The sequence below is a fragment of the Phlebotomus papatasi genome, chromosome 1 (genome assembly GCF_024763615.1).
Source record: "Phlebotomus papatasi isolate M1 chromosome 1, Ppap_2.1, whole genome shotgun sequence".
Classification (NCBI taxonomy): domain Eukaryota; kingdom Metazoa; phylum Arthropoda; class Insecta; order Diptera; family Psychodidae; genus Phlebotomus; species Phlebotomus papatasi.
In genome coordinates, this window is record NC_077222.1 from 77,753,243 (window position 1) to 77,768,010 (window position 14,768).

The window sequence follows — 14,768 nt, forward strand, 5'->3', positions numbered from 1 at the left end:
AGCTTTTTTTTTTAAACCGAAAGCTCATAGACCCAGCTATAACATACTAAAATTTGAGATCAATTGATACCATAGGGGCTGAGATATTGAAAAAATAAAGTTTGAGCTTCCGATATCAATTATTTAGAATTTTCAATTAAATACTTTTAATTACTTTTAAATATTTAGATAAGGTCTTTCGTAGATACGGATGACTTTGTGCTTTAAGAGTGACTTTACCACCTTGCTGTTTGTAAGCTTTTCTTTAATTTTAGGACTTAAAGATAGTCCTCACCGATAGGATATGTTAGATTAAATCCCAGAAGTCCATCCTTAAGTAATAGAATTTAAGGGAAAGCTTACGATAAACAACATAAGTGGAGGCCTAAGTCTTCACCGGCATTTACGATATTAAAAATTGGTTAAGTTTAAATAATTTCATTTAAACTTAGGGTAGTGTCCTCATTTCATCGCTATTTATATACTAAATACACCTTTTCTTTACCTAATCTTTGAGAACTTTTTGAGATCAGTTAAATTAGTTATAAATTTTTACATATTTTGCCGAAAACAAAGGTTAAATGCTCTTGAAAAGTATTAAAAAGTGTTTATAGAAGAATAAAAGAATAGAAAAAATCAAGGTCTTAAAAATTTGGACAGAAGTAGCTGGCACTGATGACCGGAACAGTTAACAACTGAATAAATACTCTATGAGATATTGAATTCGTTGAGTGATATAAATTCTGATCTCTTTTATTTCTATTATTTATTACTATATTATATTTTGGAAAATCACTATTCTTTTTTTGCTAAACCTGCTTCTTGTTTTGAATTTTGAAATCTTCGAGAACCAAACTAAACCTGTAGTGTGAAACCTATGTTACGATAGATAAACTAATAAGCTCTTCAGACCTAAATCTTAAAGTTTAGCTGTAGGGGAGACTGGGGCAAAAAGTCACAAATCGAAAAATTCAAAATTGAATATCTTCCAAGGTAAAAAAGATAGCGGCTCAATTTTTTTTTAGATAGCCTCCATAGACCTTCTTCAATGTCGTAAAGTTTCTTAAAATTCGAACAAGGAATTTAGAAAATAAAAAATATCGAAATTTATAGCCCTATTTTTGAAATATTTTTCTTGTAGAAGATAACCATTATTACCTACTTATTTTCCAAAATTCACGCACTGGTGAATATTTTCTAAATAATTTGGATTTTTTGAATACGTATCCGCTATCTATTTTAGAATTTCACAAAAGTTCTTTTCTCCAGAAATCCGTTTATTAAAAATGACCACTTGGGGTAAAAAGTAACAAAAGGTATAGAGCAAAAAGTAACAAAAAAGCGAAGTAATTTCTGATGTCTCACGGCGAAAAGAAACGTCATTATCATGTCTCGCCGCTTGTTGTTTGCATTGGTCAAACGATTTGCGGTCTTTTGTGTGTGTGTGTTTTTTTTTCTAAAATAGCTTGAAAAGCGCGTTTTTCGTTTTCTTACTTTTCTCGCAGAGAAAACGCTGTTTTACAAAGCTGTAGATGAATAAATTTTCTATAGAAATATGTCCTTTAGTTATTTTCTCAAATTTACGGAAGCCCGTAATGAAGCGAATCAAAATATGACAATACCCAATGTCTGATACTATTTGCCCCAGCATTTTTGAGAGTTTTCACAAAATTACCTTTTAGAAATCGGGTCGATAAACGTATTTCCTTAAAAATAGAGGAATATTACTTTCACAAAGTTGTAGAGCGGTAAATTTCCTATAAAACTGCGCTAATTAGAAATTTTTGAAGCGCTTGAGCAGCTTGTAAAAAAATAAAATATCCGTTTTGTGACTTTTTACCCCAGTCTCCCATATGGTTTAACTTCACTATTTTTTTTTAGGTAAGATTTTTGTGATAATTTTGAATTAAGATTAGTATTAAGAGAAATTAATCCCTTTTAGATATTAAAAAATCACTTGAATTCCTTTTAATTTCGAAACCGTTATATATATATATCCGTTATATAACCGATATGCTTTGGTCTCCATGAGGAATCTTTCAGTATAAAAGCCCGGCTACAAAAGGAAGGTATTTACTTCGAATAAATAGTGGTTTCCTTAATTATCTAAGGTAAACAATAACATCCCACACTGTCTAACTCTACTCGTGACTCATTCTGCCCAGTTTCCCATATTTAAAAATCACTATCAATTTTTTGTTATTTCAAAACCTAGGCTTTTGAAAATGGGTTGAACTTATTGTTTAAAGACTGTTTAAAGGTATCCATAGCTCTGAGGATAATCAAAGAGACGGCTTTGCGTAATTATAATCCAAATAGTGATTACATTAGATTTTTAAGAATTTGTTAATGAACCGTTTCTTGGTTAATTCACAGGTCTGTATATCCTTAACCTCGGAGGAATAAGGAAGATGAATAACATATTAAGGATTCAAAGTGTTTGTAAGTTTCACAAAACAATAAGGAATGGATTAAGCGTGTATTACCTGGATTGACCTTACTTGATTGACTACACATATTATTTGGTAAGGTCAGCGGTTGTAAGTCATTTGGTTATATGGCATTTAGTGGTCTATTCTCGCAACTGCATGAATGATGACAAGAAAAAGATATTCAAACAATTCTCACCATAATGTAACGTTTCTAGAAAGATTAGAACTACAACACAAATCGTTATAGGCGCATTTCTAACTTTGATATGATACACGTGGTGCAAAGTATTACAAAAGAATGTTTAATGTTATTTTCAGTGGAGGCCTTTTGAGGGTGAACAAGGCGTTTGGATCCTTTCAGGTGTGCAAGGAATCACGAAAATGTTATTTATTATCCCATATATAAACATTATCCCAATTATATGAGGATAAAGACGATGAAAATATAACAGCACCATCAACAAGGGAAATTATGATGAATATAACTTTGCACACGCACCAAAAATCCAAAGTTGGAGATTCTTCAGAAAATTTATATGTTGCCTGAATGTGCTGAAGAATGGCAAAGAAAAAGAAACCCATTTTCGGATATATACGCATCATTTGTGCTGAGTAGTAAGTATACTAGTAGATGCGGAGTTTAAAATTCAAGCACAACTGACTACAGTAATAAATGCTTAGACGAAGCCACATCAGCAAAAACCATTCGGGACATAATTTGAAAGTAATTAAAAACATTGCACGCGCTTCTCGCTGCCTCATACACCAACGTCATAATACACCATCCCTTCCCGGTTTAAGGGTGGGTCCTGGGATATGGTTGTCGGGGAAAGGGTTTTTTTTTTCTTGCTGTATACATCAGACAATATGTTCCACTACCTAATCTTGGGAATTGTCTGGGCACCAAAAGGCAACACTGTTAGCTTGCCGCATATATAGTGGTAGGATATGTGAGCTTTATGTTTTTCAGTTAAGGGAAAGAAGGTAACACGAGAAGGAAGGAGCTGACAGAAGAATGTGTGAGCGTGCGCTCGTTTTAAAATTATGGCAAAACTTTGTATGACTCAATTATAAGACATAATTAATGTCGTTTTGAAGCAGTTGTTGCTTAATAAGCACATTAATTAATTTCCAGATAGTTACTGTTATTAATTTCACCGGTATTACATGAAGAATTACCAGAACTTTTCACTCACCGACTTATAGCACTTAAAATTCTCTCCCTGTTAGAATTTCCAATTTAATGAATACTTTTGCAAATGCTCTATCAAACTTTCAACTGACAATTTTTTTTTCCATCCAATTCAACTCGATTGGCACAGGAAAAAAAGCGTACGATATGAGAACATTTGAGAAAGTTAGAAAAGCAGAGAACCATTCTCTTTTATATGTAAATCGTAAAAGCACATATTATTACTTCAGGGCCAGAAGTACCTAAGCACTGGTGAATATAAATCCTTTCATCGGTCTCCTCATAAATGGTAAGTAGTCAATAAAAGGATATAGTCGAGGTCGATGGGTTGGTTTGGATTTCTACCTCATGCACATTGGTCTGCGTAAATGTATAACACAAGTTATAGATTCAATGGACTGGTCTTTTAAGTAAACTAATATTGCTGGAAATCCTCATGGCGAATAACAATAAAAGCGCCTCGGGATGGGCTTACACAACGTCCTGTATATAAGGGATTGATGCTGAAATTATGACAAAATGGTAGAGTTCATCCCCATCCTTCAGTACTCAATACATTATCCATAGTCGCATAAATCCACCTTATGAGCTTCAATCGATGTCGGGCAGATCTTATTGTCATAACTTATGTATAACATAATATTATGTAGTATCATCAGTGCACTGTTGTACATTTCTCCCTCTCCCAATGTATGTATCATGATAGAGGAAGCTCCAGCAGTGCACAGAAATTTTAGAAGGAAGGGTCTCAATTAAATTTGAAAGCTTCAAAGGGGACTTTTCGAAGGGAGTTTGCTTTTAAAAGAGGTTTGACTTTACCAAGACTTTTCTTAAAGCATCCCTTTTGTATGAAGATTGACCTATTCCTCCACATTCTAAAGCGACTTAGTGTTATATTTAACTTTGAGATTATATTCTACAATAAACTTTAAAACTAATGTATATTTCATATTATTTGAAAATAACTTTTTGGTGAATTAATGCTTTTCTTGCTAGAATTTGGAACGTATACTGGTTCGTAATCAACTTAAACCATTTAAACTTTAAAATACATACATTAACAATATAATAAAAAATAATATTAAAATTGTATGGCTTTGAGTTTTAAATGATTGGATCTAATGATTTAGAAAAATATATGTTACTATTTTATTTCGAATTTTCTTGCAAATCCTTAATTTAGGTATTAAAACCGTATTTGATATAATTTAGTCCCGATTTTACATAGCCTACATAATTCTACATCATAGAAAAGCTGAAATTCCTCTCACTCAGTAATAACTTTACCGATTTGAGAGTTCTCTCCGGTTGAGGTTTTTTCTGTACCCATTCGAAGGTATATCAAAATGAACTTACCTAAAACCCCGTTGGAAGATCAATCAAATGTTTAAACCGACGAGTTACACAAAAGTGTGCAAGTTCATGAAAAAGACATTTAGACATTTCATTGCAATTGAAACGTTCTACCATCCTGAAATTCCACAAAACTACACAAAAATCGCTTTTTGCAGTAAACGTTTACGATGTTTACAGATTGATGTTGAAATTGTTGACGACTTAAGTGTCAAGAATACCGAAATTCGAAATGGCAGAACAATCAGAAATAAAACAGCGAGTATGTGGACTTGCAATTTAGGCTTTCGGTAGATTTCCGAGTAGGTTTAACTAGGCTTTGGATTGGCTTTGTCTCTTCCAAAGGTTATTACTGAACGGAGCTATTATGTGCATAATCTTCGTCCAAATCTTTTGCAAAAAATATATTGGAAATTATTTTAAGGAATTAAAATTTGTTCATTCGTTGTACAAGATTTTTCAAAATTGTGGTCTACTTAGAAGTTAGTGATATCGTTTTTGAGCTCAGCCTATGACTGAATTTCAAATTTGGAATTTAAGTTAGGGCAATCTTGTGATTTTTCGTTACTTAACACTGGTAATTCGCACCATATAGGCTTAGTTTAGATTTAGATTCCTTACAGGAAACCTCGAAGCCCAGTAACAAGCTTTTAGACAAGCGCAGAATTATTCGAAAAAAATTACGAGTACTTATTCAATTTGAGCTGATGAAGCCGGGTTGCAAATTTCAAGACCCTGCAAAAAAATTTAAGCTAATCGGTTAAGAAATCCACCCTCCTCCTCACTAGTTTAATTATGACATTCTTAAATTTGATTTCGAAATTTCTTTTCGATCAGAATTATATATGAACGAATATTTGCTCAACCACTCTTAAAACAAAATTTAAAAAACGTCAGGTATAGGGTGGAGTCTACACTTATGTATGCTATACACTTATGGACAGCGTGAAAAAATCTTAAGTTTTTACATAAAACAGATTTCGAAAAGTTATAAAATTATTAGTTTATGTTGTAATTAACACTTTTTTGATTTTTCGAAATCTGTTTAGTGTAATAACATAAGATTTTTGTGTTGTCCACAAGTGTATACAACATCCATAAGTGTAGATTCCACCCTAATGCTTTTTATTTGGGGTCATAGAATTCCGGAAATCGATTTTTTTTACCGTTTACGCTCCAGGTCGGTGACTAGGAAAAAAGCGAATGTTGAAAAAGCTAATTTTTTGAGTTTCAGCTGTAAAATTTTTACGTTAATTCTTTTCTTAACTTTCAGTGTACCTTATTTTAAAAGTACCCCAATTCAAAGGTGCCTCACTTCCCACTATTTCAAAATAGAATATCATCTTTCTAAATTTATTTTAGGTTTATTGTGCAAATTACGGAATATTAGGTTAAGGAAGTTAGGCCAGTTACAGACAATTGAAGTCTTTTTTTTCAATTTATCTGAAAAACGTTTACGAACGGTTTTATATATTAAATTTAATTAAGTCTTATTACTTTCACTTGGAAATTATCCGTTTTAATTTTTTTCTTATTTTTTCATAAGTCACCTGGTACTGCCACACTTTCCCGTGCTGTTGAAAGCACTTAAAGAAAAAAAATAACCTTGGTTTTAATATTAGAATAATACTCGCGTGATTTATTTTCAATTTGCACTTTCAAATCGAAACATAACTGTATTGGAGTGATTGAAATCAATTTTCTTATTTCTAAGAAGTGTCATAATAGTCGCGTGTTGTGTAAAATTGAACATTTTACCAGAGAATTTGTAATAATTTTCTTTCAAAATGAAGTCACTGGAAGAACACGAAAGTTCTCAAGAATATTTATAGCAATTTGTTAGGAAGCTTTTCTGGCTGTCATTGATAAAACTTTGTTTAGAAGTTCAGGTAAGGAAAAAATTCTACAGAATGACTAGGGTTATTTGTAGTTTCACATGATTCTGCATCTAAAATGGTTTGTCGGAGTCGATGAAGCTTAAGTTTAGCAGAAGTTATGCATATGATCTCGTTAGTGTGCAGTATTATATGGTATAGAGAGTGCAGATCCATTGGCGAAGTATAAATTACCAATTCATGCCTTTGTGCATCAGTAATTATAGTCTCAGGGCATCCCCAATTTATCATTGCACAGGGTGTTAATTAAACTTGTTGGAAGTGATGTATACCACTCCTTCAAACTCTAGCACGGTGCTGTAATCATAAGTGGTTGGTGCTAATGTAATAACAACTCACTAGTTAAATGATATAACAGAGCAAAAGGGGAATATATGTGGCTAAATTAGTGACCGCAAAAACTTTCAAATTGCTGGGAGGTTTCCCAGGGACCGTGGCGGAGGTCTTCTTGGCAGAGTGGCAATTTTCCTGTGCTGGGCAATTTATACGTGTAATGATGACGCACATTTGGGTGGATAATAAATTTTAAAATAATATTACACAAATTATACAATGAAACTGCCAAGTGGAGTGTGGGCGTTCGCGAAAGAGACAGCCCGGAAATGTGACATTAGTATGCAGCCATCATGGGGGTATGTCTGTGGGTTCATCATTGAGGCGTTGAGGGTGGTAAGAAATGGCTGTGTTATTGCTACATGGAAAGAATAATGGTAATTACCAGAGTGTTCCTCAGCAATTCACCAAGATGTTGCCAGTTGTTGTCGTCGTCCGCAACAAGATGAAAGCCCGCCACATAGCACATTAACTGCAATGTCCCTCCATCGTCTTGGCCATATTTCCCGACTCACTCCCAATTACAGTACTTGGGCACACTCAGGAGAAGGTCGTCGAGGAAATTTGTGTTGAAATAAGTATTAAAACAACTGCTGAAAATTTCAAACTCGCAGCACTGCACTCAAATAAATGTTCATTTAGGACACTTGATTTCGTGGGTCGAAACTTCGAACAAAGTTTTTCTACTACTACTATGAAAAGTTTGTAAAATTTTGCTAAAATTAAATTAATTTTGAATGTTAATTCCAAAATCGAAATCACAATCAATTTTTACATAAAATTGGCGAGAGATCACAGGTTTTAAATGATTTTCCTTGACTTTAATTCAATTGGTCTAAGGATTTTCGTATTCGGATCTTTTTGAATTTGAATATAGTCCCCTCATAGCAAGTCGATTAGCTAACCCGTCAGCAGTTTTCGAGCAAAAAGTCCTAAACCATAGCCGATGAGCGTCGGGTAAGAAGAAACACAGAAAAATTAAAATTTTTCCCAAAGCTTTCGGCTCCCACGCCAAGCCTTCCTTGGTTAAATTTTAGTCTTTTCTTGCTTTGTCAAAGGGTCTTTTGGTTCACAGGGCATGGGATCTGGGGCACTACACTTAATTTTTTAATTTTAAGAATTTTTAGCATTTTTTCTCTCTTTGTGTGCGTTTGTTGAGCCTTCTTCGTGAGACTACTGGTTACCAGAATTAGAAAATTAAGTGCAGTACCCCAGATCTCAAGTCCTGTGAACCAAAAGACCCTTTGACAAAGCAAGAAAATACTTAAATTTAACCACTGAGGAAGGCTTGGAGTTCAAGCCGAAAGCTTTGGGAATAATATGAATTTTCTGTGCTTTTTCTTACTCGACGCTCACTGGTATCCATACCTATTGAATTAATCGTAGAAAATTACCGAAAACTAAACAATAGCTTTCTCATTATTGAATTTTAAATATTAAGCGCTTAGTGCTAGAGATCATTAAATATTTAAGTTTTATTATCAGTTAGGGAGTTTGGAGCAATTTCACTCATAAATTGCAAATCGGATTTTGAGGTCGTGTTTTTTTTTAATAAAAATTGATAAACCGGAATAAAACTTAATAATATATAATATATTGTGATATATGTTGGAATTAGAGTTAATGAAAATAGTAACAAATATTTTTTAATTTCATTGGGAACGGTGATTGCACCTGTGTTTGGTAGAATGAGTGGGAATCAGTTTATAGGAAATTAAAATTTGTATTTATTTAAAACTTTAAATATTATAATCGATTTAAAATAAGTATTTTAAAACAAATCAAATCAATTCGATTACGAGTTTCATTACAGAATTCTAATTACATTTCTCTTTATAAATCTGAAAACTTAAGATATTGTTATAGTTCGTTATTAATTGTTCAATTTTAATAAATCAATCTGTAAATTACAAAGGCTTAGGCACTGCTAAATTATTTCTGAACATTGAAAGATCACTATAACGCTTTAGAACTTCTCTTTTTTAGTAGGGAAAAGCGCGCTACCTTCGGACAATTCATGCTTCGCACAAATCATTTTTTTTTCAATGTGTTATAAATGAATTTAACCCATCATAATATTATATTTTAATAGCTCGTTCAATGCCTCGAATTTTCAGAAAAAAGTTATGGATGAAATCCTTAGGGAACATAGAGAAAAAATCGAATTGTCTGAAGCTGGAGTCGTCCGAAGGTAACGCGCTTTCCCTATAACTGCCTTTTTAATAATATTTTGTAATAATGAATCCTTATAATATTACCAAAAGTACAAAAAAAAATATCCCGAAAACTTCAATACAATGAAATTGACAGTGAATAACTTTGTTTTTAAAATTTGCTTTTATTTGGGAAATATATTTTTGAGATTTCAAACTTAATTGACTATAAAGGTTAGCAAAACTCTTTCACTGAACATTTTGTAGCACGAATGCTACAGGCCGCACACCAGAACAAGCTAAAGCATTCTTCATTGCTAGCTTCCCGGAATTGAGCCTCATTGCCTATTTCAAGACAGCCACAAATCTGGTGTCCTCCTCGCTTCACTGATGAAGAACGACTGTGGAACCAATTCGATTATGCATTCGGAATAACTCGTTGAGCACTCACAACCCCATCTAGAGGAATTATAGCGATACCGTAATTTGTGGTTAGTCGCCGTTATAGCACCCCTCACAGTTACCACCCCAGCTGAACAGTGATTGATACCGTTGACTCACAAGAGTCTTCGTCAGGACGGGCTTTCTCCCTCCAACTCCTCTAAGCTCAACAGCCCTACTACAATGAAGTTGGTTTTCATTATAATAGTGAATTATTGACTAGAGAAAAAGTCCCAATGAGTTTAGATGGAACCACTACTCTCGATCTTTCAGAATTTAAAGCAAATTTGTCAGAAATATCTTAGAATTTTCCCAATAATGATAAATATTTTATTATAATCATGAACTACTAATAAATTATTAGGATTATATTAATTCGATATATAACTGCAATGATTAATAAATTTATGAAAGTAAAGAATCTAAAAATTTTCATTTTGATGTAATTTTATAAAATCAATTGTAGAACTCGAACGAGAAGTGTTGCGAAATTAATAATTTTTGTGAACATAAGCACTGCTTCAGGATCATAAGGGTTTCACCCCATGTTTTTCAAAAGGATACGAAAAGTGTGCAAATATTGAAATTGCCCCTTTGATAAAATTCCACACACTCCCCTACTCAATTATTAGCTTTTAAATATAGTGAAATTGTCTTATAAATGTTGGCTACCTTACTTACAAAAGCTTTGATATAACGTTCGTAGTACTCATCAAAAAATATAAATTGAATAAATTTAGTGTTGAGAAAGATAATTTCGTTTACGGGTTTAAAGATTTGAATTTAAATTAAATATTTTTTTTTAACTGATGTATAAAGTAGTAAATCACTACCAAAATCACTACAAGTTTCTCGGGCTAATTGTCGGGTGCTCCGAACTGGATTGCAATAGTACGCAATATCATTAATCTTGGAGTCGTCCTCATTTTTATTTGTTGTTTTTACTGACACTTATTTTTCTTAGTGTACGTATAGCCTGAAGTCCCCCGAGCTCTTTTCCTTCTTCTCAGTCCTAATAAATAATACGAAAGAGATATAATTTACACACCTTGACATTTTTTATGAGTGCCACATTAAGTCATTTTAGCAGCTGAGGAGAATATTATTGCCGCGAAACGATGGCAATAAATGTGCAATTATATGGAAATGTATACATATTCTTCACATCATCGAGACTGTTGTGGGTGAATTTGGTGATATTTAGAATAATGGCAGTGCCTAATTGAAATTATTGCTCATCGTCCTTGTACATGGAAATCACATTCAAAATTGTTTCCTGGTAGATATCGCACGGTGCGGCAAATATAATGTTAACGGTATTTGCATTTAATTAAACTCTTAAAATTAGGCACTTAAAGATATTTATCTGACGGACTCAAACTTTACCAAATTTAGGTTTGGACCTCCATAATTACGAATTTTGAATCTTATTGTAATTTTTAATTTTTGTTGATTTTATGTATCAGTCAACTTTAAAACAATCCTATTAATTTTCTCTAGTGAAATATTGTTTTTTCTTAAATATAGAAATTTTTTATGCGTTTTTTTACCTGTACTTTGAAGTAAATTTAATAGCGCTGGTTTTTTCAAATTATCGAAATCATTATTACAAGCTAATATAGGTCAGTTACTTGTAATAAATATGTTCTCCAAAATTATAGAATTTAATTTTGTCATATTACTTTGTATTAGAAGGAATATTAAAAATATTAAAATTGTCTTCTATAAATTGTTTCTATGTGATTCTCAATAGATTATCTCAAGCTCAATTTTAATATGTCACAAACTAAAATTATTGATTTTTGTAATCTTATCTGTCATTTTATGTAAATTAAACAAACATAATCTGCATTATGCATAACATTATTCCAAATATCATTGATCAAGGTATGATACTATTTGCGAGTTAAAGTGGATATGACAGATATTCTATAGAGATGCACTATTAAATAATTAGGGGTGGTGTATATTTAATTGATAGATGATACACTAAGAAATTTAATGTATTCTCTTTGGTGCATTACTTAATACCGATGACATATTTCTGTCAAGCTATAAAGCTTTGAGGGTTTTGCATGTTGATATATTGAAGCGATTTGCTACTTTTACGAGGTTGATTTCCTCTGGGGCGGTAGGAAAATCCAATAATTTTATTACTTTAATGGCTGTTTCAAATCAATTCTCTCGCGAAAATGCCACATTTGTTGAATTTATAGTCAAAAGAATGGCACAAATGGAAGGGGAAAATATATATACGATAAGAGATCACGCTACAACCAAGAATTTACATATACAATTTATTTATTTCATCAATTTTACTCTTTCGCATATACTTTGATTATATATTAGCTACACTTTTCAGTGAATCTCTTGAGGGGATGAAAAAGGAAAGAAAATCCTCTTGTGCCATTCACGAAGATTTCTCTCTTTTGCAAATTTATTTCCATAACCATGCTGTAAAATACATTCCTGGGAGAAAGTGTTGAGGGTAGCTGGGGGGTGAAAAGTTCTCTAAGGAAATAAATAATATATAAGTAAGTAATTTATTGTGCTATATGTTGCATAACTATTCATTCATAATGGTGCATTTGTTTAAGACATCTCACAGAGGGTGTCCCCATGTGTGGAAATATGTAAGCCCCAATGAAAGCTATACTATATGCATGTGCATAAGGCTCATTTACAATTTTGCTGTTTCCGGGAAGGGTCTGTGAATAGTACACAACTAGAAAAGATTTAGCAATGCCAAAAAATTTCATTATCATTAAAATAAAGGGAAAATTTAGACAGGGTTTTTCTAATTTGTGCATTATTTGACCTTGGATAATTACGCAAACGAACTATTGAAGGTCATTCCGATATTATTTGGAAAATGCAATTTTTGGTAATTATTGGGATATATTGTTACTTGGATCAGAAATGTCGTAACGTAAGTTGCTCAACACCCAATCAGCAATTCTTTTATCGAAACTTTGCTTATTTTACAAATTTATTTACCGATTTTTAGAACAATTCAAAACATGCTCGAAATTACAAATAGGTGTGATTATAAAGGAATCATCCCTTAAAAGTAAGGAAATCGAATTACTGAAAAAAAAATTCCGGTGGTTTTTATTTGTAATATGGGTAGGGGAAAGTCGTCTGCCTTCAAACGAAAAATGGAGTTCCAAATTTAAGATTTTTTTCTGAAGAATCCACAAAATGGATTTTATTTTCTACTACACCAAAAAATTCTCTTGTTCATTCGGCGTATATGATTACCTCATTTAGCACTCGCAAGTCCTCAGTTTTTCCTTCTGAGGAAATTAAAAAAGTGATGTCGATTTGTATGAAGGCAGCTGGCATAGTCTGCCTTCAAACGCGAGGCAGCTGCTTTTAAATGTTTTTTTTCATTGAGAATATTGGATCAATAAAACTAAATGGGCTATAAATGATTAGATTGAAGCCTAACGCACTCACTAAAATCATCACTGCAGTCAAAAGACATTAAACAATAACTTTTCTTCACATTTTTTTGAAGCACTGTTTTGCGCATGAAAATTTGGAAGAAAAAGCCATTGAAGTTGAAAATTGTCAACTTGAAACATCCCGGCCGGAGCAAGATAGCAGGTTATAAGTATTTGTATGACGTTCGTCGGAGAAAAGTAGGAGTTCGATTTCACATGTTTTGATGTATGGAAAGATAGGATTTAAAGGCACACGACATTAGCATTTAAAGGCTGCTGCAGGGTGATATTTGCAAATTTTTGCCACCCACAAAAATTGTGTCATCTGAACCAAAATGTATTAACAGAAATATTAAGCCTGATTAACCTTCTATGTGTCACAATGGAAGATTTATTTGTAAAATGATTTTTACTATGAAAAACCACATGATTTGTGGAACATCAAAATTACAGTTTAGAGCTCATTTTCATTTTTTTTGATCTAGCATCTAGGAAATAGGAGCTAGGCTCTCCATTTTTTGATGATTTGTGAGGATGATGGATAGCTACCTAATAGTTAATAGAATATAATTTATGCTTTTGAGAACAACGAAAAAATCGCAACATTTGAAGGCTGCTGCATTTAAAGGCAGACGACTTTCCCCTAATCAAATTAAACTTTTTGGGAACTCAAAAACTGACAAACAGGCCTGCCAATTACGATACATTTTGGGTGCCGATCAGTGGTATCTTGAACACTGATTGCTGCAATCAGTGCAGTCAAGGAGAATAATCGGCTCGATTTTGGAGACTGATTGCGCGACGATCAAGGCGATCTTGTAGACAGACTGATTAGCGCAATCACAGCGATCATGAACGAACACTGACCATATGGTTTACTCGCTGGTTATACTTATTTACCCTCTGTCCAAAAATCTTTCAAACGAATCCAAAATATATCCAATCAACAGAATATTAAAAAAAAATATTCATTAATTTGCGATTTTGTAAATTAACCTCGGCAGAGGGGAATGTTGGCATGGTTCGCACAGAGTGAATCCTTAAAAAATGCAAATTTAATCTTTGTTTGCAAAGAGCTTGTTCGTCGCTTTTTAGCCATAAGGTAGATAAGTATTAATCTTATGAGACGAGATGACAAATGGTAAACCAGCTCTTTATAAACAAAGAGAACGTTTGCATGGTTTGAAGGTTCACTCTTTACGAACCATGCTTACATTCCCCTATATGCCGAGGTAATTTGTAAGTCAAGTTATGGACGAAAAGTCACCCTAGTGGAGCTATTTATTAAAATGCACTAATCGCACTAATGGATTTAGAATTCCAAACGACACAGAATTTAGAACAAACCAAATTAGGCTTCGGATAACCTTCTTAAAACTTGATAAGAAAAGCAAATAAATAATTTTCATATTAATCTAGAATAGTATAATCACTAAATAATTATGAAAGTCCTTGCTTTCAAAGACTTATTCTTTACGACTTTCTTTATGACTTTACTCTTCTTTTCTTGAAACACCCATAAAAGAACAATCGTTTTAGTAAGG